This window comes from Prionailurus bengalensis, chromosome B2 (genome assembly GCF_016509475.1).
Source record: "Prionailurus bengalensis isolate Pbe53 chromosome B2, Fcat_Pben_1.1_paternal_pri, whole genome shotgun sequence".
In the NCBI taxonomy this organism is placed as follows: domain Eukaryota; kingdom Metazoa; phylum Chordata; class Mammalia; order Carnivora; family Felidae; genus Prionailurus; species Prionailurus bengalensis.
Window position 1 is genome coordinate 66,746,778 of NC_057349.1, and position 25,299 is coordinate 66,772,076.

Below are 25,299 nucleotides of genomic sequence, written 5' to 3' on the forward strand. Positions count from 1 at the left end.
ATGAGCTCAGACATCTTCTAGTGTTTTATTTCCCTTCAGGAAAGCATCTAAAGTCTAGAGGGCTTACATAATGCGCTGGCTTTAGGAGAACTATGTGACCCATGCTGGCATCTGTCGAGATGCCTCTGTTTGCATCAATCTGAGTTCTGCTCATTCTGGCTACATGGCCTCTCCAGATCTCCAGCTAACTTCCCAGCTCTTTTACTGTTTTACTTTGCCACTTGCAGATGGACTGCAAAAGATTCCCTGGGCTGTGATCCCACTTGGCCCGAGTTCTTCTGCAGCCATTCATCCCCTATGCACCATAGAGGCAGAAGGAGCTTTGGCCAGGCTGCCGCCCTAGTGTTCCAGACACACCGACTGCACACGCCCCTCGACTCTGGAACCCCTCAGAATACGTCCTTCCCTGGGGCTCTGCTGAGAAAAGATGACATAGCCGTCTCCTCTACCTTCACTCTGCCTGCAGCTAGTTTGGGGTGGGAGATGCTGATAGAAACTTTGCCCAATCACATTTTCTTTCAAATATTACTGTCATACAACTGGACTGTGCTTTCAAAAATCTGAGAATTTTATGTCTTTGTGCTTTGATTCTGCTCTCCTTGGGGTGGTGGAATACTTATATCTAGCTTGGTAATGAGGTATGAAAAAACACATTATCCTCCTTCACCAGTAAATATAGATATATATTATGAAGTGAAGAGGGTTCTCATTACAAAATGTGCATATAGTCATGCTTGAGAAATCCTCTTCTCTTTGTAAACTACTTGGTTTAATCATGCCTCCAGGTATCTTTACAGGTAAATGTATCCGCTGGGTTTCTCTTTGCATGCACAGTTTCAGTGCTGAGGGCAGGTAAAACTGATAAGCACTACTATATCTTGGAGAATTCTAACAGCTTATCTCTGCCTGGAGTAGTAATTAATAGTTGCCTATGTGAAGCGATCAAAGAATTGTAGAAGAGGGATTATGTTAACAGTTTAATTGAGGAACACAGGAAATGATGATTGGTCTAATTTTTTTTACTATCTGTGCTCCTTCTGATATAGAGCTGATAGAAATTTACAGCTGAAAGACCTAAAATGACCATTTTATGGGAAACTTCTTGAGGAAAAAAACCTATGTATATATTCATTATATTAGTCCTTTCTTGTGAAACACATAATAGACCCTTAAATTTTGTTGTACGAGTATGTTTTGAGGCTACTGTAGTACCTAGTTGTCCATAAATTTTGTTGGAAAATGTTGCTATTTTCCAAGCATATTCCTTAGGACACAGTGTCCCACAAGAAGCCAAAAGACAAAAATAAAAAATAAAGCAAAACGACAGAGAAGAGTTTCATGGCAGGTAAGTTTGAGAAACAGCTGTTTATCACATGCAACATTGAGAGACCATTTTGAATAATATTGTACCAAAATTCCTCCTCTTTTTCTTCCTGTATCCCCTCTGCACATATGCTACTTTCTTCCTTTCCTCATTTATTAAATATTAGAATTTAACATACTTTTTCTTTTTTATTAGCTATAGCTGATAATCATGACAGTCATGATTTATTAAATCACAAGGCATAGCACTGTGGTGGGAGGGGGCTTGGGGGGGGACAGGAAGACCTCCAGGTTGAGCTTCATTTATGTCAGATGTCTCAAGTATATGACTTTTTCACATTCTTAATAATAGTTTTCATCTGAGACAGTACTCAAGGTTGAAAAAAGCACATTGGAAATCCACTCAAAGTCTTAGGAAAAGTTTCTAGTGTGTGAAAAAACGCCAATAGTCAAGCAGCTTGAGGAGTTTCCTTATCCACTCTCCTATGTGTTTAAAATTCATTTAAGGTGCACCTGGGTGGCTCAGTTAGTTAACTGTCTGATGCTTGGTTTCAGTTCAGGTCATGATCTCCCAGTTCATGAGTTCGAGCCCCACATAGGGCACTGTGCTTGTGATTCTCTTTCTCTCCCTTTCTCTCTGACCCTCCTGTGCTCTCTCTCTCTCTCTTTCTCTCTCTCTCTGTCTCTCTCTCTCTCTCTCAAAATGAATAAATAAACTTAAAAATATTATTTAAAATTTAATCTTCCTGATTTTCTTCATGTAAACATGCTATTTTTTATTTCGGAGTGCTAAGTTATAGAAAGAAAGCTGCCATAAATCATTAAATAATATGCTGAACTGTAAATATGAATCATCAGTAGGATTCCAATATATTTATTTATTCTATTTATATACCAGTCTATTTCTAAAACAATTTGAAAGGGCATATTATTTCATATAGAGGCTTTTAAAAATGAAGGCCATAATGGATACAGTGAACATAGCTGTAATTATTATTCCAGCCCTGAAAGCCACTGTGATGAAGTCATGGAATTATGATCTCTTCTAAGCTTATAATTGTGTGTGAACATATGTACAAGTTTATATTACTTCAGCAGGATCCTTGGAAAGAATCACATACTGGAAACATTTAAGACAAAATAGGTCTTTCTGATCTGTTAATAAAGTAAACAATATTGATTTTAAAAGAATAAATCATATGTTAGGACAAAAATGTTGAGTCCTTTGTGTGGGGTGATAGTTCTGTTTTTCCTTCTCTTCAAAAATGGATAAATAGCTATGCAGTTGTTTCTATTGTCAAAATGTAAAGAACATCTCCTCAAAGTCTCTTTAGGCTACATCAGCATCACTTTAAGGTTTTTTTCTTCTTTGGGTTTATTCTAGGCCCTGAGCTTATCTCTTAAAGTAGGTAGGACCAGTTCTCTAGAATAATCGGGACATCAGTTAGTAGTCAATCCTAGGGCACAGGGAGGAAAGAAAACATTTCAGGGCTATTAGATACCTAACACCCACTTCTCAAGAGCCTGAACTTGGTGAGAAAAGGGCCTGGCCATCCAAGTGTCTGCACTTGGAGATTCTGCAGAGAGGCTTTCCCTTTACAATGATTCCTTTATGCAGCCCATGTTTGACTGTACAATGTGGCAAGACAGAAATGAAAACTGTGAATTGATCTACCTGCTCAGGAAGCCAAACTTATAAAAGAAAATAATTCATTTGACTCTTCTGACCTCTTTACCCTGTCTGAGAGTCCAAAAGGAACTTGGCCTTTTCTTTTACCTTTTTTTCTGCTTCTGCAACTTGGCATAAGTTGTGAATTTGGCAACAGGATTGAAAGTCTCTTTTTGTTCAGGGAAAAATATATCCAAGGACCTATAATTCTGAACTTTCAAGGAAAAATCCTAAATTCAGAAAATAACACAGTTTTAAGCAAACATGAAAGCACTATGTCATAATTTAGCTGAATTGCTGATGACTTTTAAAACATTAAAAACTCATTTATTCAAATAACTTGCATTTTACATACTTATTGTAAAAAACTAAAATGATATGAAGAAATAAAACAAAATCAACCATAATTATATTGTCCAAAGAGGTACCCTGTTAACCTTTTAGTGTTTTCCCTAAATATAATATGTGTTTAGGAATATAATAGGCATTAAATTATAATTTTCACGCATTTGACAGTTCTGTCTATGGCCATGATAATCTTAGCAGTTAATATTAGAGAGAACCAGTGCAATCTTAGTGTCTTTTATGGCAAAGAATAAATGACATGGAGAATGGCATTGGCATTAGGGAGATCAGCATCATTTAAAACTCTTTCTAACAACCATGTGAGTGAACTTGGAAGCTGATTCTCTCTCTGGTTAAGAGTTCAGATGAGACCTCAGCCTTGACCAACAGCTTGACTGCAGTCTTATGAAAGACACTGAACCAGAGACATATAGTTAAGCCACACCTGAATTCCCATTGCAGAGAAACTGTGACATAATGTTTGTTGTTTTAAATTTTTTTAATGTTTATTTTCCTTTTGAGAGAGAGAGAGAGAGAGAGAGAGAGAGAGAGAGAGAGAATGAGTGGGAGAGGAGGAGAGAGAGGGAGTCACAGAATATGAAGCAGGCGCCAGGCTCTGAGCCCCAACATGGGGCTCAAACTCATGACCTGTGAGATCATGACCTGAGCCAAAGTTGGACACTCAACCGACTGAGCCACACAGGTGCCCCATGCTTGTTTTAAATCACTAAGTTTTGGGTGATTTATTATGGAGAAATAAATAGCTAAGACATAACATAAAATAGTTAAATGAACCTTGGTCATTACACAAACTCCACTACTCAGTTTACTGTGGAATGTTGTTCAAGCCACTTAACCACTCAACTAATTTTTCAGTTCCTTCTTTGTAGGTTTTGGCTAGATTAATGTTTCCTAAACTTCAGTCGTTTATTTAAAACCTTCTAATACTTTGTATATCTACTTATAGTCTCTACTGTTATTTACTGAGTTCTTTGAATTGTATCATTATGCAAAATTACCCTTTATCCATTTAGACCATTTAGCAAACATCTCTTTGCTAAATTTTGCTAGTCTTCCAGTGATTACAAGTTGGTAAAAGATATTTTCCTCTTCCTGGCAACTTTATTACTAGATGATATCTTTCAGTGAATGAAAGTCTCACATAAAATTTGGCCAAATGTGGAAATATTCACTGCATTTTACCCAAACTAAGATACTATCTGTTTTAAGATGCACAGTAGTTCTGTGGATTATTGAGAATGAAAGAAACACAACTAATCATAATTATAAAATGCCATTGATTCTAAGACACATCCAATTCCAGGCATGTTAAAATGTGAGAAAACTGTGCACTTTAAGATTAAGGACATAAGGTATTAGCAACTAAGCATCAAAGGAGGTTGTCAATTCTGTCATTACCTTTGAAGTCATAATTCTGCCCTAAGTACACTGGCCCTACCAAAAAAAAAGCTTTTGCCCAAATGACATCAGAGTTTTCTGATGCCAGTTTTCTGATTACAGTGTTATTATAGCCATCTCTGTAATAGTATCAGGCTAATCTGGGTCCTCTATGCAATGGAAGGACGCAGGATCAATACAGCTCTGGATATGGGCTGCACCACTGTGGTTTGGCAGTGCCCATGGGAGGGTGGTAGGATCAGTTCAGTATTCCTAACTCATCACCTGTCTTGAATAATACTCATTTAAGCTAATAAAGATTATTTCTAACACGACTTACAATTATTGACCAATAATCGTAATAATACCATGACACAAAGCATTTGGTATAGGTTTGAATAGGGACTTGTTATCTTTTAAGGATAGTTCTCTTTAGGTTTTGAGTCCTCATTAGAGCCTCAAAGGGTAATCAATCATCCTTGGAATATAGACTGGAAACAACTTATTTAACATGCATATCCTGAAGCATTGTAAAATAAATGATCATATCCATAGTATAAAAACACCTATTTTACCAAAGAAAATTTATTTAGATAGGAAACTATGTTATCATGACTGTAATTAGAAAGTGGGTAACAATGCTATAAACTGAAGTCACCTATAGAACACAATGCATCACAACCCTGGGTATCGTTGCCTAGTTAAAGCTCTAAGCTGAGGCCAGTTCTCTTTGTTAAAAAAAAAAAAAAAAAAGATTAGTCACTGAGATTCTTTTCCTTGACTTAGTCAGAAGGGGGAAAACTGAAAAGGGAGTCATTTCCTTAGAATGTTATTCAAAGTTACGTTAAAGCTCTGTGATTGTACCACCAGGGTCTAGGTCTTACATTTTATGAAAAACTAGGTTAGATGATTTCAAAGTCTCTGACAACTTTAATATCCTTTGAAATCCAATTTTTCTCTTTCTTTTGTGAAGTTATGAATGGAAATTTGTGTCAGCTCAGAAAATAGTACATAGGTCATTGGCATCTGTTGCTGTGAATACTGGAAGCAGTAAAGTATTTATGTTTTTTAATGATTTCATTAATAAATGAGAACATTATAGGCAATTACATGTTTTTTCCTCATGGTGCTTATATTATGTATTTATAATATTTGTACTACAGATTTTTAGGCTTTATTAAAAATGTAGGCTCAAGCCTCCCGATTTAGTAAAAAACCCAAATGGTTTACTTGTGTAAAAGCCTTCAAGATTTAAGCTTTTTGTTTGTTTGTTTGTTTGTTTGTTTTCTGTTTTACCTGTCAGGGATAATACAGCAGTATCTGGTACAACTTGATTTTTGGCATTACTTTATCTTTACTTCACGGTTGTAGGATTCACATGCTGCATTGGATAAATACTTCCAAGTGTCCCTTACGAAAGTAATCATGATGTCAGCTGAGTTAAAAGAACCCATACTGATAACCAATAGTTTGTTTTTCCATCTTCTTTGTGTGACATATTTGGAAGAAGATCTGCATTCTTTATAGTTCACCACAGAAGAGAACTATTTTCTATATACAATGAAAAAGAAATGTTTTATGACTTTAGGGAGTGATATGGATTCTGGTGCCTGGAATTAGGTGGATAACTCTCACCTATACATTTCCAAAAGTGGGATGAGGTGCTCAGGAACAGACAGTTACCCACTTTCGTACATTTTTTACCATTTGTGTTAAAGCTTATCCTCAACTATGCATTTTATTTTCCTGACTAAAAATTTAGGAGAGATATCTATTTCAGTTCTTTGAAAAACAATTCTCTAGCAATATAGCTGAATTTCCTTCATATAATTTGACCAAGAGCAAGAAAAAACAAACAGTGTTTCTATTAGACTTGTATTGACAACTGGTAGAGATTATCTCTTACTGAAACCTTCTGATCTCCAATAGTCAGTCTTACATTTTATTTTAATGCTTTATTGCATTTTAAACATTTATGATATTTAATGTTGAAATTAGTGTTTTGTTTCTCTTTAATATTATCATACTTGTTCCAAGGAGTGGGTTTTTGTAGCATTCTAAGTACATATTAATAACCAAAGTAGATTGTATTGAGATAAGCTATAAGAGCACAAAGGCAACCAAAAGTAAAATTAGCATGAATGTATGCTGCTTTTTAAAATGCTTTTCCAACTTTCTAGTAGCACTTACTCATTGTGTTTTTGATTCTTTATGCTTCCACACTTCCATCTATCAATATTCATATATTCTCTGTCTCACTCCCACATGAGATAACATGATCGCTTAACCATCTCTAAGGTATTAGTATTGACAGCTGCAATATTCTTCAAAGGCAGCAATGTGGTTTGACAACTGCCTTTTATCCAATCTAGAGCAATAACCAACAGTGACAATTTTGGCACTGTGGGAAGAAAGTGACAAAGAGTTTTTTGTTGTAATTTGTAAGGGATTTTTTGGGTATGCGTTAAACTACACCATGCAGATGGCTAAATATGGCACAGATTTTATCTGAAGGAGAGCATAATCTTGCATTACAGTTATAGTTTTTGCTTACTCTGCTAACAGAGCATTTTTTTTTTGCAAAAGAATATGTTTCTCATTGAGATACAGTCATGCCAAGTCTGAAATTTAAAATCCAAAACATATTGTATTATCTAAGAGCAAACAAAGCTTTGGAAAAAATTATCTGATGGAAAATTACTAGATCCCCACCCCCCCTCTGCCAGTACCCAAATATATTTTTCTTTAAACATTTATCAACTAATTATTTTATACTTTTAGGGAAACTAGCATTTATTTGGGGAAACTTATAGTGTATTAAAATCAGTAAGGAAAGGGATGATAACCTTGAAATTTATACTACATATCCATTTCAGAGATATTAACACTGTCACAAAAGTTTGATTTCTAAATCTATGTAATTTATTTAGCTCATTTCTTTTTACACTGAGATGGACCATGGGTAAATGTTAAAACCATTGTATAATGTTAATCCCATATGAATTGTACCAATTTGACAACTGTGTGGTTGGATGTGCAAAAGAATGGATCACTGAGGGTGTATAGGTTATTGCATGTATATAGGTACATTTGTCAGTAGTTGTATTTTTAACCACATGTTGTCTTAGAGTTCCTGCCTTTCATTTCGTTTGTCCTGCGGCCTGTGCTTATTCTGAGATACAACCAATTCATACACTCAGGACAGAAAGGCTTTACCGAGGGTGAGAGCAGACAGTGAAGGGAGTGATTAACAAAACTGATTCTATACTCAGCCAAACTCTGTTTCCACCACTTGGTTATGGGAGTCCTTTAACCCCAGTGACTTTAGCTATAACACTGGGATTATAACAAACCCGAGTGTGATGACCACATATATAAAACAATAACACCGTGCCTGGTACATAGAAAATACACTTCTTTTTTTTTTTTTAATTTATTTTTATTTTTTATTTTAGAGAGAGGAGAGAGAGAAAGAACAAGCAAGCAGGGGAGGGTCAAGGGAGGCGCAGAGGGAGACAGAGAATCTTTTATTTTTTTTTAATTTTATTTATTTATTTTGAGAGAGGCAGAGGCAAAGGCAGCATGAGCAGGGGAGGGGCAGAGAGAGAGGGAGAGAAAGAATCTCAAGCAGGCCCTGCACCTTCAGCGCAGAGCCTGATATTGGGCTTGAACCCACGAACTGTTAGGTCATGACTTGAGCTGAAACCAAGAATTGGCCACTTAACTGACTAAGACACCCAGGCGCCCCAAGAGAGAGAGTCTTAAGGAGGCTGCACGGTCAGTGTGGAGCTCAACATGACACAGGGCTCCATCACATGACCCTGGGACCATGACCTGAGCTGAAGTCAAGAATTTGTCACTCAACTGACTGACGGTACTTTCAAGCGCCCTGAGAGTACACTTCTAATGCTAAATTTTATATCTCTTTTAATCTTAGGGGTTAAAATTGTCCAGCAGATGTTGGAGGTTGAGAGTATGGTGGCTGGGATTGTGATAGATAAAATTAATGATAATAACCCCAGTTGTACATGAATTCTATGTATTTTTCTTTTTTCTTAGGCTGATTCCCTCTTTCAGAAATGTTTTCTTATTTTAACAAGATTGAAGTCAGATATGGTGATGTAGAGAAAAAGCACTGCTCTTTAGAATCAGGAGATTTTGTTTCTGGTCTTGGCTTTGCCGCTTATCTGCTGGAAATGAGGGTGGTTTCCTGTGAGGTCTGTGACTACGCCAGGTGTGGGCTTGGGGCAGCTGATCTAGACAGGTAATCTGTGTGCCACCCTTTCTCACCCATCCTGCTCTGAATCTCCCAGAGTCAAAAAAGGTACAGCTCGGCAATTAAGGATGTTTGATCAGCAAGGCTCCCCTATTAGAACCTCCCTAAATTGACTATTGTGGTAACAAAGTTGTGGTCAGCTGCTTGGTAGGTACTACGGAAGTGCCCTCCAGCCTTTTACACCTAATACGTGGCACTTGATACTTTCCAGTCTTTTTTATTACCATTCTATTTTAACTCAGACACCACAACAGCCATTTGGAGTCAGAGAATCCTAGATGATCCTGAAATCATATGGTTCTCAAGAAGCAAAATGAAACAAAATTTAAAAATAGACAAACCACCTCCCTCCCTTCTAAACAATTCCAAAAGCCATGTTAAAGTATGCTTCTTAAACCTTCCTATAAGCCTGAGTCCATTGGGTCCTTCCGTCATCCTGGAGTCTTGGGCTCAGCACCAAGACTGTCATGTATGAATTATTTGATGACCTCTTCTTCAGGGAGTAGAAGTACAGTGTTGGTTTCAGGGTGCCTGTATCACTTCTGTTGCCACATCCAAGACACCTTCTACTCTCAAGGACCTCCCAGGGGTGCTCCTTATATCTTGGTGCAGTGCCTGATGGCCTACCCAGACCCAATTGGGCCCCAGATAGATAGGTCATTGTCTTTGAATTATATCCTTCTCTCCAATTCTTCCTCTACATTCACACTTTCTCAAGTTTTAACTAATAGTATATGATTCATGCTGACATTCTAATGGGACTGATGACATTCACCCACTTTTTGGGTATCATTTTTGTAGGTAAACTTTTTGGGACATGCAATGCATTGCTTTTAGTTTCTAATTTCAGGGATTTTCCTTTCTCATCCCCCTACTTCCCTTCCTTCCCAACACTCTCCCTCCCTTCTTCCCTCCTTCCTGTCTGCCTTTCTTTCTTCCCTCCTTCCTGTCTGCCTTTCTTCCCTCCTTCCTGTCTTTCTTTCTTTTCTTTCTTTTCTTTTCTTTCTTTCTTTCTTTCTTTCTTTCTTTCTTTCTTTCTTTCTTTCTTTCTTTCTTTCTCTCTCTTCCTTCCTTCCTTCCTTCCTTCCTTCCTTCCTTCCTTCCTTCCTTTTTTCTTCCTTCCTCCCTTCCTCCCTCCCTCCCTCCCTTCTTCCCTCCTCCCTCCTTTTCTTTCTTTCTTTCTTTCTTTCTTTCTTTCTTTCTTTCTTTCTTTCTCTCAGTTCATGAAAAAGGAGCAAATAAGAGATGGCATTGTTCCTAAGGACATTTTATTGATAGCCAAGTATTTGTGAAATAAAAGCTTACTTTGGTTTAAAAGCCATTTTATGTCTTTTACTCTTTGTATATCCTAAGGTTCTTTGTGAGGATAGGTTGGTTTTGTAACAATTCCCAGGGACATGAAATGGCCTTTCATTCTAAAAGAAAATAAACTGAAAGCAGGGCTTGGGAGGGTAGCATAGTGTTTCCTAATTTGAGAAAACTCCCAGGAGCAGTTCTGTTTACTAATACCTGGATCCCCCAGTTGCAGTAAATGGAGCATTCTTCTGGCCCAGCTTGTCCTTGTTCCTTGCATCTAATGTCTGTTCCCAAACAGATGTTCTGGCCCCACACTGATTCCCACCTCGCAGCTCTTGGCTGTTGCGCAGCTCGTTTCTCAGCATAGATTTCTCCTGGGGCAGAGGAAGGCCAGACCCCAACACCTGGACGGTCTTTTAATGACCTTTGCTTTTGTTATTTTCTGCTTAATCATCATATGATTTACTTCTTTTTATTGCTGCTATCCCTTCCCCACCTCTCATTCCAGACACAAGGACCCGCCTCTTCTAGAAGGAGTAAAATTTTCTGTTTCTATTCAGAAGCAGAGACCGTATTTTACAGGTTTTTAAATTCTCAAGACACAATTATAACAAATACAGAGTGAATTTATAAGTTAATAAAATTTCCAGTGTTGCTGAATGTACATACATTTCAGGAGTCACCAGATTCTCTTAAAAAAAGAAAAGGACTTTCATTAGTTCACTCATTTTCTTACTCCCATATTTATTTTATACAGTCTGCTTTTAGTCCTCTTCACTAATGGATGAGAACAGAAACCGTGTATTCCTTAATATGCAATTGAATCCTGAACCCATTTGCCTTCGGAATGCATTCTGTGTTTACAGGCAGTTTCATATGTCTAAAGCCTGGGAGAGACACTACCAATAAATCAAGTGGTCTGGACATCTCCCAATTTAGGAGGAACTGGGAATATTTCCAATTTCCTCTTCTATTTTTCTCTCCCTCCCTCTCCCCTTGCTATACATGAACATCTTGGTCTCATTCTGAGGCAAAGAATGAGCAGAAATGCCCTCTCATACTGGGAAGGAGAAGAATTTAAATATCTGAGGCTAAAGGACTTGTTTGTATGGAACGTTCAAAATAATTAGACTTAAAATTTGTTAGACATCAATGCATGTATTTGCTTACTACATGCCCAGGGCTTTGGAGAGATAAGATAGAGCCCAATCTTAAGGCAGGGGAGGCAGGCCACTATGTACAGAAAAAAAAATTCATGCAACACAGTAATAACAGCACTTTGGATGACCCAGACAATAAAAACTATGAGCCTTCAGAGGAAGGATAAATTATTTCAGCTGGGGGCGAAGAGGAGTGACTAATAGGTGGGAGAAATTTTATCTAGGCCTGGGATGATGGAATGATTTATCCTGGTAGAGTGAATTACAGGTGTTCCAAATTGAGGGAATGGCTTGAACAAAGGTACAGAGGCAAGACATAGCCATTTGGGTCGAGAGAACAGCACAGATATGTGAGAGTAATGGCATGTAAGAGAGGAGAACAGCATAGTGATTTTACAATGTTTTTCTGTGTTGAATGAACAAGGTATGGCATGGCAGAATCACTAAAATGGAAGGACATTATAGGACAACTAGACAGCTAGTGTCCTATAAAGAAAAGCCAGCTACAAATTAATTTTCATAAGATAAAAGTATATAGTAAAAACTCTTTGAATAGGGTGGCAACCAGGGTCATCTTCACACAAGGTCTCACTCTAGGAGGGCCTTGTGCTTGGTTTAATGCTCCACTATTGCTTTCTTGAACCTCTTAATTTTTGAACAAGGGACTCAATATTTTTACTTTGCCCTGAGCTCCACAGACAATGTTAGCTGATCCTGCTGTTCAGCAATAGAAATTAATGAAGGGAACATGTACAAGAGCATGTGGAAGGAGGAGGGGAATCTACAGAGCCACAACTGTGTAAGAATCTGCAGACTCATAAATCGGGAGTCTCAACGGCACCGGCAATACAGGAAGATTAGGACTGGGGCCAGGGGATTACTCTGAGCAGGTGTTCTGTTTGGAACCACTGCGTTTAAGTATTGAAGGCCAGGGATATGTAAGAAGACAAGATGTGGATGAAAAAAAACGGCGAAGTGGCAAGTTAGAAGTTGGATAGAAAGTGAAGGAAGGCATGCATTTTAGATGTCAGGATGGAGAAAAATGAGAGCTCAAAATAAAGCAAGAGAGCAGGTACAAGTGGAGAACACAGGGAGTAGAATTGAGGGGTCCCAAAATGCTGACTCCTTAGGGTAGGGCCTCCTGTGAAGGCAGGGAGAAACCCGTCTCCCACAAGAAGATGTGCTCAAGGCTGGTCATGGTAGGACAGGCTGATCCCAAACAGGAACCTGGAAACCGGGCCCTCGGCAGGGAACGGAGGGGCCACTTCTCTTTGTAGTTCTGTGCTTCTCAAAGTGGTAAAAGTTTTTTTCATTCTTAGAGCCACAGGAAAAAACATGCACATTTCTAAGGCATTTATTTTGTCAGTAGATGTGGGGAAAATTCTCCATTAAGACAAACACTGCTAATTGTGCAATTGGAAGAAAAAGTCACATGGAAGGTTAAGATAAGCCTTGAAAAGTTTATTTAAAAAAAATTTTTTTTTACATTTATTGATTTTTGAGAGACACAGAGAGACAGAGCACAAGTGATGGAGGGGCAGAGATAGAAGGAGACACAGAATCCAAAGCAGGCTCCAAGCTGTCAGCACAGAGCCCAATGTGGGGCTTGAACTCACAAACCGCGAGATCATGACCTGAGCCAAAGTCGGACGCTTAGCCCACTGAGCCACCCAGGTGCCCCAAGCCTTGAAACTTTAAAGACATTTCTGCTCTCAGCCACTTGCTTGCCCCATTCACTCTGGCTTACCGGGGACCTGTCAGGGACTGAATGTCATGGCCCTTGGCAAGTGGCTATGGGCTTGAGAATCGCTTAGGGAGTTTTAAAAGTTTTCCACTTCTGGACAGTCTGAGTTAGTAGAATTTGTATTTAAAAAAGGTTTTGGAGGTGAAAGATACATGGCTGCCCTAGGACTTCCTTTCTTTTTTTCTCCTTTCTTCCCCTCTTCCTTTTCTGTCTCCCCTCGTCCCTTTTTTCCTCCTTCCCTGGCTCTCCCCTTCTTTTCCTTCTCTGCTTCCTCTCTTCCTTTTCCCCTCCTTTCCGTCCCTTTCTCCACCTTCCCTCATCCCACCCTTCTTCTCCCCCCACCTCCATCTCTCTCACTCTGTCTCTGTCTCAGGAATCTAGCTGTGTTTTGGGGTAAAAACTATCCTTTTTTTAAATGTTTATTTATTTATTTTGACAGAGAGCACTAGTGGGTAGGGGCGGAGAGAGAGAGGGAGAGCAGCCTCTCCACTGTCAGCACAGAGCCCTACACAGGCTTGATCTCACAAACCACGAGATCATGACCTGAGCCGAAATCAAGAGCCGGATGCTCAACCGACTGAGCCACCCAGGCGCCCCAAGGGACAGTCCTGTTCTTAGTATATGTGCTGCTGAACTGAACTCTGGGACAATCCCAAATCGTGTGTACTAAACAAGGACCTTCAAGCTGAAGTGAAGTAAGCCATAACTTATAAATTAGGCTTAAGCCGTTGAAAATATGCCATTATTTCTGTTTGTTTTTTTCTGTTATCCGAACTTTAATAAAATATTATTTAAAAGATTATAGACAAGTCTGTAATGCTATTGGGTGTTAAAGGAAGAGTCCTATATCTTCTCAAGCCAGCTTGTCTAAAAGGGGTGCTAATTGCAGAGAGGTCTCTGAGGGAACTGTGGGGTGTCTGGGCTACAAAGTCCACCTACCTTCTCTGCTGAAGAGCCTCCTCCCACAACTGACTTGGAGGGTTTGGGAGCATTGCATTATATTTAATACACCAGCAGGTTTCCTTTTTTTGGTCTCAGATTATCAAAAACTGCTGTGAAATAAAGCCTAGGAGAAATTGGTGGGTGCTGAGGGTAAAGCAGCAATTGATTGCAGAGGCTTACAATGACTGAGTAAAGATGAATGGGGAGATAAAAGTGACTGAGAAGAGTACAATGTCAGGCCTGGGTGACTGTGTTTATTGTGGTTCACTCAGAAATGGGGGGTAAGGAAATCTACCTTTGGTGGAAATACAAGGAACACTTTTTAGTTTGAGAGACAGCAGGATTCCAGGGGGAGCTATCCAGGACGTAACTGAGATGGGGGCCAGAAGCTGCTAGAAGAAGAGCCCTGGACAGAGGCAGGTTTAATAATGAGAGCGGACATGTACATGTGCTAGGCTTCACCTTGTGCCAAATACTGTGCTTAGCATTTTATATGCGTTTTTCTTTCTTGTGGCAGAAAAAACATCAGGTGATCTATAAATCTTACAGGGAAAGCTGGTGTCTCATGGAGGACAAAGACTAGACTTGCATGAGATCTTGTTACTATGTTTTGGTTCTATACTTAAGCCATATCCTTCATTCATTAAAAAGGTGTTTACTTCAAGGTATTCCTTGCTCTTGTGTCTAAGATGTTCATTTTGTCCATTACTTTGTGTGTGTGTGTGTGTGTGTGTGTGTGTGTGTGTGTGTGTGTGTGATAATTGACATATCAAGATAATTTAGGGGCTCCTGGGTGGCTCAGTTGGTTAAGTGTCCGACTTTAGCTCAGGTCATGATCTCATGGTTCGTGGGTTCAAGCCCTGCATTGGTCTCTATGCTGACAGCTTAGAGCCAGGAGCCTGCTTTGGATTATGTGTCTCCCTCTCTCTTTCTGCCCTCCCCCAGCCCCTACTTGTGCATGCTCTCTCTCTGTGTCTCAAAAACAAATAAACATTTAAAAAATATATAATTTAGAGGAACAAGATACAGTGATGTTGTCATTATAAGCTTTAGAAATAAATAAAAGACATCAACTACATTTTTACATTTGCTTCTAGGTTTCAGAAACTCAAGCAGGCTTAAGGTCAGGTTGGTTAGTCAGAGTATCCTGGGGTTTAGTAGACACTTTTCAGTTGTGACCAATCAAAATTTTTGAACATCTTCCCTCCATGTTGGTAATTCTTGAGTCTCAACTTGTTAAGAAAACTAAAAATCTGTGTCTCCTTCGTGGCTATGAATGGTCCGGTGTCTGGTAGGAGTCTCTGGAAAATCTTCCTTTTGCAAATAAAATCTCAAAGAGAGAATGGTTTTGCAATTTGCCCCATGCCTGTTCTTCTTCGTGTTGCCTGAAATTCAGATACATTACCTTGTGGAGTCTCACCAAATTTAAGAGGTATAACAGCCTCCTGTACCACCAAGTGGTGGAGCAGGGAAGCTGAAGGGAATCTTGGTCTTTAATTTCATCCTTTCTTCAGCTCTGGACTTCCTGTAATCTGAGAGAGAGACAGAGGGGGGGCGGGGGGAGAGAGAGGGAGAGAGAGAGAGAGAGAGAGAGAGAGAGAGAGAGAGAGAGAGAAACCAAAACTCAACAAACTGAAGCCACTATTGATTGAGTTTAAGTTAATTAGACTTCAGGCCCAGCCCTGGGCCCAATGCAGAGCTTGAACTCACAACCCTGAGATCAAGACCTGAGCTGAGATCAAGAGTTGGACACTTAACCTACCGAGCCACCCAGGCGCCCCTTGATCGAGTGTTCTGTTCCATGTTGTTCAGTGGGTAACTACCCAGCTAATAATAATGCATGGGGTATCTCAGAGAACCTAGGGGCAGTAATGTGATTGGTTCTCAAGAAAAACAGAACACAAAGGAAGTCAGGACTCTACCCATTTCCACTTTTGCTTTTACTTTGGCTTCATTCGTTACTTGCAACAGAGTAGCTTTTGTGGTGAAAGCTTTTGTGGCAGCTCCTAGCTCCCCACTTCACATCTTACAGTTCCTGCTACCAGGTCCTCAAATGCTGAAGAATGGTTTCCTTGTCCTGGCTGGGGTCAGATTTCATTAACATATCAATCATTTTGGGCCAGAGGATTGAAATCTTTTAAGAAGTTAGCAGTTCACAGGGCACCTGGTTGGCTCAGTTGGTTGAAAGTCCAACTTCGACTCAGGTCATGATCTCATGGGTCGTTGAGTTCAAGTCCCGCATCAGGCTCTCTGCTGTCAGCTTATAGCCTGCTTCGGATCCTCTGTTGACCCCACCCCCAGTCTACCCCTCCCCAACTCATGTTCTCTCTCTCAAAAGTGAATAAACATTAAAAAGAAAGAAAGAAAGAAAGAAAGAAAGAAAGAAAGAAAGAAAGAAAGAAAGAAAGAAAGAAAGAGAAAGAAAGAAAGAAAGAAAGAAAGAAAGAAAGAAAGAAAGAAAGAAAGAAAGAAAGAAAAAAAGAAAGAAAAGAAAGAAAAAGAAATTAACAGTTCCCAGAAAAACCATACAGGTGGAAAAAGCGCTGGGGAAGCTCTAAGAAGGCATTGGAACTGGGGCATTCTGGGCACGTAAATCAATAGCTCTCCATTACAGTCTGTGTTGGTAACAGGAACAAACTATATTGTGTATCTAATTGCCTACCATGATCCACATATTTTATATGGTTTAAGGATAGTAGTTGTCTCATCCTTTTTTCTATTTTTAATTTTTGTGGCTTAGTTTTAGTGCCCAGGCTTAATAAGTTGAACAAAATGGGAGATATTAGATTTCCCTGACATGATAAATTTTAGTAATTTCAGAAAGCAGAAAATACTGGAATCATTTCAATCGAAGTGGTTCTTTGGAATGTAGCAGTTTCATTTGTATGCTAACAAATTCTGCACTGCCTTCCCATAAGAATCTGCAATGCACCTCACCGGCATTTCAAGATATGTCCCTCACTTTTGTAATTGGTAACAGAAGCATCTATCTTTCCACATCCCTTTAGTGATCTCATTGTTTACTATTCAAACTTTATAGTGGCAGCTGTTTGTTTGCTTGTTGTATACAATGGTTTATTGGAACGTTCTCCTCAAATTGGAATTATTTGTGTTTCAAAATTTATTTTCACTCACTGTCTATGTAGAACTCTGCACAATTGTGTATTTTTCCCCTGAGGATAGTGTATAAATAATATTTAAAATGAGAAGAAGGATATTTCTCTTCTGCACATATGTTTGTCACATTATTAATCTAAGTCTATTGATATTAATTAGTGTTGTTTCCTAGAAATGATGTCTCTTGATGTATGACACATTCTTATTGGAATCCAGATTGGATTTGGAAGCAGATTCTATTTTCTGAAAAGGGCCACACCAATGTATAGCCTATCCAACATGCTCTTACAATGTGACATGCTACTCCGTATCCAAAGTTGGGGATGATGGTCCCTCTCTTTGGGTGGACTTTAGAAATGCCTGAACCAAAAGGATATGTCAGAAATTATGCTTTGGGACTTCTGATACTAGACCATAGAATATGATATGGCTTCTTCCTTGCTCTCTCTTGGGATGTTTACCTTTGGGACCTAGGTACCATGTTGTGAGGGAGTCTAGGCAACATAGGCTATGTGTAGCTGTTCCAGGCTACCCCTGCAGCTAAACTCTCAGCTGAGGGCCAGTATCAACTTTTTGACCTGTGAGTAAACAAGTTTTAATATGATTTCATACCCAAGCCTTTTAAGTCCTCTAGCTGATGCCCTGGGTTATTTTATCCCATTAGGTTTGGGGGTAATTTTTTTGCACATAAACTGGAACAGAGTCCATTCTGCTTCTGAAAGACAGTTGAGGGCAAAAAGAAATTGTGGTTTATATACCCAATGGAATACTACTTGACAATGAGAAAGAATGAAATATGGCCTTTTGTAGCAACGTGGATGGAACTGGAGCGTGTTATGCTAAAAGAAATAAGTCATACAGAGAAAGACAGAGACCATATGTTTTCACTCTTAATGTGGATCCTGAGAAACTTAACAGAAGTCCATGGGGGAGGGGAAGAAGAAGGAAAAAAAAAGAGGTTAGAGAGGGAGGGAGCCAAAGCATAAGAGACTCTTAAAAGCTGAGAACAAACTGAGGGTTGATGGGGGGTGAGAGGGAGGGGAGGGTGGGTGATGGGTATTGAGGAGGGCACCTTTTGGGATGAACACTGGGTGTTGTATGGAAACCAGTTTGACAATAAATTTCATATTTAAAAAAATGAATTATGCCTCTTTCTAATAATGCCATATGCTATATGACATAAGAGGCCTTTATTTAGGTCACACTAGCTATTCCAAAGGTGCTGTTTAGATATAGCAGACCCCCCTTGGAATAGCATCTGCTTACAATTAAATTATAAAAATTATCTCAAGATGATCATATCCCACTGATTTGTAATCTTAGAACTCATACAATTTTGAAAAAAATATTTAGGGGAATGAAAACTCAAGGAGATGTTTCTGTGATGAAATACTGGAATAGGCTACTGATGGAGGCAGGGTAATAGTTATCTATAAAATTATTTGAAAGTAACCATGGATTTATCTAGACTGTTTTTGTTTGGAGATTAGCCATGTAGACAAGAACAATTTTGAGGTCTTTTATTGCTTTTTTCCCCATGGCTTTGGAATCTCCTCAATTTATCCATTAATTATGAAGAGAAAATTCTGCATTAAAGACAAAATGACTGAATAAAAATTTTGATGAATGCTCATGAAAAAAGAATTAGAATTTATACCTAGAAATTTCATATCCTACATACAATATGGCTTATGTGGACTGGAATATACTATGTTTCCTAATTTCTTTGAAAGAGTTATTTAAATTGCTACTCAGGATTTTAGAAAATCTATAAAATTTTCTATTTTATTTGTAATGTAGTTAGTTTGCTTTCTGAAGAATTTCTCAGTTATCAATGTATGCTACATATAGTAGCTTTGTATCCCTGAGATTGAATAAGATTTTTCCTTTTGTGTTCTCACCTAGCCATATGTATATATGTATGTATGTATGTATGTATGTATGTATATATGTATGTGTATATATAGGTTTGGACTGTATTCACATTAAGTTTTATATCTTAAAAAATTTATTGCTACATGGCCAATTCTTTACCTTTGGGATGCTAATACAAATAAAGAATCCAAATAAGCAATTTAACAATAGCACCATATTCAGCCATAAACATTACCTTCAACTAGAAGCTCAACCTTTTGGAATAAACTACATTAAGAGCAAGATTTATAGCCATTCCACAGTTTATTTAAGACTCATTCACTTATGAACTACATACACATATTTTCTTGATAACTCTACAGTGTTCAGGTTTCCTTGTTGCCCATCAGTCACTGGATGCTTAACTTGTAATACAGAGAATTTGTACATGTAAGTTGTTCAAAACCTCTTTTTAACTCGTTCAAAGCAGAAACAAACACAAATGGTAGGCAGTAAACAACAACAACAACAACTCTTTTAGGATAAATAATTTTCTGAAGATAAGAACAAACCATTTGTCCTTGTGAGCTCACTTTAATTCTAATGGCTCAATCAGGGACTTGTTCTTTCTTTCTATCTATCCCTTGACACATTGGTACTGACATTCTCCCTGGTGCTAAGTGTGTCTCACAGGGAACTCATTTATTCCCCTCTACCAAAATCATAACCACTTCCCCCTCCATGTTTCTTGTTTCAGTTATGACCCCACTGAATATCCACTTGTCCAGGCCAGGGAAGTAGGGTAAACCTAGCCCTTCTTCTGCCTCAATCACTAAATCCAGTTCCTTTCCAAATGCTGCTCACCTATCTCTGTAATCACATCTCAAGTCTGCCTCCTTCCCATCTCTACTTGCCACTTGCCCTACCTCTGATCTAGACACTTGGAGCATCTAATAGTCTGTCTCCCCAGTCTGCTCATGCTCTCATAGCTGTGTCTCCACTAAGACTTCAGAGGGATCTGTACACCATGCGTATCAGATCTTGCTGATTCATTGCTCAAAACCATTCAAAAGCTTTCCATTACCAACAAGATGAAGTAAAATCTACTCCAATGGAATGGAACCTCCATAACTCTGTGTCTATCTTTTCAGTCTCCTTTCATTTTTCTTCCTTTAACTTAATGCCCCCACAGGAGATGAAACTTCCTGTGGCTCCCTCAAACATGGTGAGCTTTTTGTCACCAGGCATTTGGTCATGAGATTGCTTCTGTTGATGAACCCTGCCCTTCTTTTACATTCCAGCTCAGGCAGCACCTGTTCCAGGAAAGCTTCTCTGTTATCCTCAGCCACAGTGTAGAAACTAATCTGTGTACCGGTAAATTGCAGCAACCACTTCTTTCATAGCTCTTACTTCATTATATTGAGATTTTTTGGTTTAGATGTTGTTCTCCCCTATTAGGAGTGTTTTTAACTTTTGGAGCCATGGAAAAATTATGTCTTTGTTACCAGCTCCTGGTACGAGTACTACAAATTCAGTAACTATGTATTGGCCAGAAGTACACTGAATTAATAGAAACAAACATTCTGCTTTGCACAATCACAGACAGGGTCCTTAATCAAATTTGCTTCCCTGAGCCTGGTTTCTAGAATCTAAGCATTTAATAAGTCCTTGTTTTATCTGACTGAATGGACACATTTTTATTCTTTTTTTGTTCCTTAAAAATAAATACACTTTATTGGTAACAAAGCATTTTTTACTGGTTGGGCTGCGATAGTTTTGGAAAGTGAAAATAACAAATCCATCCTCCTCACAACCTCCTGCCATTTGTATTAGTTTCATATTGTTGTTACAAATTACCACACACTTAGTGGCTTAAAACAACACAAATTTATTATCATATAGTTCTGGAGATGAGGTCTAAGATGGGTCAGCAGAGCTATGTTCCTTCAGAAGGCTCCAGGGGAGAGTTATTTCTTTGCCTTTTCCAGCTTCTAGGGGCTGCCTCATTCCTTGGCTTATGGCTGGGGAGATACATCATCACATTTCTCTGACTCTAACTCTCCTACCTTCCTCTTTCCCCTAATAAGGACCATTATGAGTACATGGGCCTGCCTGGATAATTCATAGTAATTTCCCTATCTCAATATCCTCAACGTAATCCCACCAGCAGAGTCCCTTTTTCCATACAAAGTTACATATTCACAAGTTCTGGGTATGGATGTCTTTGGGGAGTCATTATTCTTACCTACCATGCCATCTATTTACATTGCTATGCATGGTCGTTTTTGCTTTTCAACTGGGAGACAACTCTGTATATGGATTTTGGATGAAAAATTGAGGGGTTGAGAAAGAGGGTAGGAAATGGAGTGTATCATTGCTTCTCATTAGGACCAAGGAATGGTTCGAACTCTTAAATATGGCAAAGAATGGTTAAACTCTGGTGGATATTTTTTATTGTTGGTTGGTGGATTGGTTTTCTTTCTCTAACAGGATCACTAAAGTGTAAGCTACCGTGAAGTTCTGTCTGTATGAATATAATCCATTAATTGGTTTTCTCCATACCTTCTGGTTTCTCGAGGTACTTCTTCACAGTATAGCAATAGGATGCTGCAACAATTAGTCTGAGATTTCTTTTGGAGTTTCCACATATTCAAATATATACCAAGTCTGTGACTAAATTACAGGTTTCAGATAATTAGTATTTTAAACTCGAATCTGTTATTCTGCACCTTGCCTACAAAGTCATGAAGGAATTGGCCTCAGGCTATCTCTCCAGCCTCATCCTGCACCCTTTCCTTTTTGATCTCCAAGCTCTATTAACCATACTCCCCTCATTCCAAAGAATTTGTTTGTCAAATCTCCTCTGTCAGGAATGTGTTTTCTTTTACAGCTCAGCAAATTAACTCCTGCTGCATCACATCGTTAATTTGATTAACTATTTCATCTCTTAGCTCAATTTGTAGTTTTGTGCTCATTTAGTGTAATTATTTGTTTAACATGTCTCCCTCTAAGTGAAGAGTGAGACAAAACTCCAACTATTGCCACTTCTTTAGTATTGCACTGGAGATCTTTGGGGAAAATATGTAAGTAATTGTATTGGCAAATCATGTTTATAGCTAGAAGGATTCCACAAATATGTCATTTCTTCTCAAACTGATCTTTGGATTGAATGCATTTGCAAAAACAACTCCAAGAATTTTTTTTCATGAAATTTGATAAACTAATTCTAAAATTTGTAATGAAATAAGCAAAGATACAAGAAGAAGCAACATATTCTAAAAAATACCCAGTTAAGATTTTCCTTATTGAGCTTTATTATAATTTGAGATTGATTAGGTGAGTGGAAATTAATACAGCATTGGACAAATAGGCCAGTGGAACCTATTAGAAAATCTGGAAACAGAGTCACATGATAATGTTAGCCTGAGTATATGAAACAATAAAAAAAACAATTCCAGAATGAAATGATAAAAAAATTTAAAAACTCCATTCCATGATTTAAATGTGAAGTGCAAAACGTGAAAACCTTTAGAATATTTGGGGAAGTGGTCTGTGTAAGTCAGCTAGGAACAAATTTTATAAACAAAATGCAGAAACCACTAAACTTAAGACACAAGATCAACCCAGTAAAGTTAAAATGAAAGGATATTAAAATTAATAATTTTGTTCATCAAAATATATCATTAACACAAAAAAAGCAACAAAGGATTAATAGCCAGAGTTAACACATAACTTCTATGACTCAATAATAAAAAAAGATTACTAATTCAATAGGAATGAAGGCAAACATGTGAATAGACATTTGAGAGAAGAAGAGCTGTGACAACAAATACATGAAAGAGTGTTGGATTTCATTGACAACAAGGAAAATATAAATCAAAATGCAGTATGAATTTATTTCACATCTACTGGAGGGCAGCAATTAAAATTCTCACAATACTAAATTTTGGTAATGTTATCAAGGAAGAAGAGTTGGACAAATAGGTATGGCTCCTTTGGAAACCAGTTTGACAATACCTTATGCAGTTGAAAATGTGCATGCCCTATGATTCAGCAATTGCTTTCCTAGAGCATATTCTCTAGAGATACTATTGCGTGTTTGTGCAGGTGTCACATATGAGACGATTCAGATTAGCATTGCTTGTAAGAGTAAAAGCTAGAAAGAATATAATATCCATCAATAGAGGAGGCGAAAAGCATATTATTGTACATGCTTACTATGGAATGCTCTGTAGCAGTGAAAATGAATTAACTATAATTACACACATCAATATGTATGAATATCAAAATCATAACATGACAAAGCAAAAGTATGACAGATGAATACATTTGAGAGGACTCCATTTACATAAATGACAACATGGGTAAAACTAAACAATAGCAAGCTTGGGTGAGACTGTGTTTGTGGTAAAAATTATTTTATTTTTTTAAGTTTATTTATTTTGGAGAGAAAGAGAGCGAGAGTATGAGTGGGGGTGGGGCAGAGAGAGAAGGAAAGAGAATCCCAAGCAGGTTCTGCACTGTCAGCCTGGAGCCTGGAGCCCCACACGGAGCTTGAACTCAAAAACCTTGAAATCATGACCTGAGCTGAAATCAAGAGTCGGATACTTAACTAACCCAGGTGCCCCATGGTATTTCAAAGCATGGTGGTGGAGGGGTGCCTGGGTGGATAGGTGGGTTAAATGTCTGACGCTTGATTTCATCTTAGGTCTTGATCTCAGTGTCATGAGTTCAAACCCTTAGTTGGGCTCCATGTGTGGAGCCTACTTAAAAAAAAAGTATAGCATTGGACATTTATTTTTTAAATATTGTTAAAAATAGATATATGTTATGTGTATGTGTATATACATATATGCGTGTGTGTAGATACATATGTAAAATATATTCCATAGTAAAAAGGTGTTTTCTTTTGTTTTTTGTTTTTTTTTTAAAGAAAGAATGCTAGAAAAAAGCCTTGGGAATCCAGGTTCAAGTCTCAGTTCAACATCTAACAGGCTGAACACTTAGGCAGATGTTTGAGTCTGAGTTTCCCCAGCTGTAAAGATAGCATTTGAAATAGAAATTCTTGAAGGAGTTTTTCCAACTCAAGTTCTTGGTTGTTATGAGATAATCAGTCTTTTTAGCTTGGCTGCAATGATTTCGGAAGTCAGAAGAATGAAATTCCTCTTGGGAAAGATACATTTATTTTGATGATCACAGGTGAACCTAACGAATCTGAAGGCCTTCAAGTGGCTCCTCATATTTGGACCTCTCATTTACTAATATCTTATTTACTATTTTCACACTGGGCCACAAGGCATTCACCATGACTTGCTATTTTCTGATTCTGATTTTCCTGTGGCCTAACAGGAGTTTTAAATATATATATGCTTATGCTGACTGCAGATTTATACCAATGCTAAGTGGAGGTGGTTTGAGAATGATGTACTTATGAATGTGGCTAAAGGGTATATTAGGCACTAGCGGTATTGCGGGAGGGTCTACCTATGAGTAATAAGGGGAACTAACAAACTACAAAGCCCAAAAGGAGAGTGAAGCTATGACATCAAAGGGTTTTTGCTTTACTGGCAAATTAATTCCTGGCATCAGCCTGGCAAGTCACAAGGCTTTGTCTATGCATGATATCTGTAAACAAATTCTATATTATAAAGTAGTTTAACATGCTAGTTAGTCTTTGTGGAGTGATATTGGAGTTTAGCTACAAAATTATTGGAGAATTCTATTATTTAAAGAAAGCATTTTATCTTCTGATTCAGGAAACTGAGGAATTATCTCGCATACCATATTGCCACTCTAAATACACATTTTAAAAGTTAACTCTCTTTATGAAATACAATAGAAGCATATTCTTTCTATTTAGGTCTAAATTATTTTAAAATATATAGAATATACATAGAAAAATAATGCAAGTTGGGAATATAATTTGGATTTGTAAGCAATAAATAATTTGGTAATAAAGAAAAAAAAACCTGGCCTCCATTTTATAGATCCCCTTGTCAAGCTACTAAGCTAGAATCTCTATTGTGGAATCCTTTTAATCATCAAAATCACATTTCAAATTTTAAAAAGTGAAATAAAGTAATGTTGCAGGCAGGTTATGTATCATTTGAGTTGTGAGCATTCTGTTCTAATTTTCCCCATAAACTAGAAGTATTGAATGTCCTGCTAACATCTG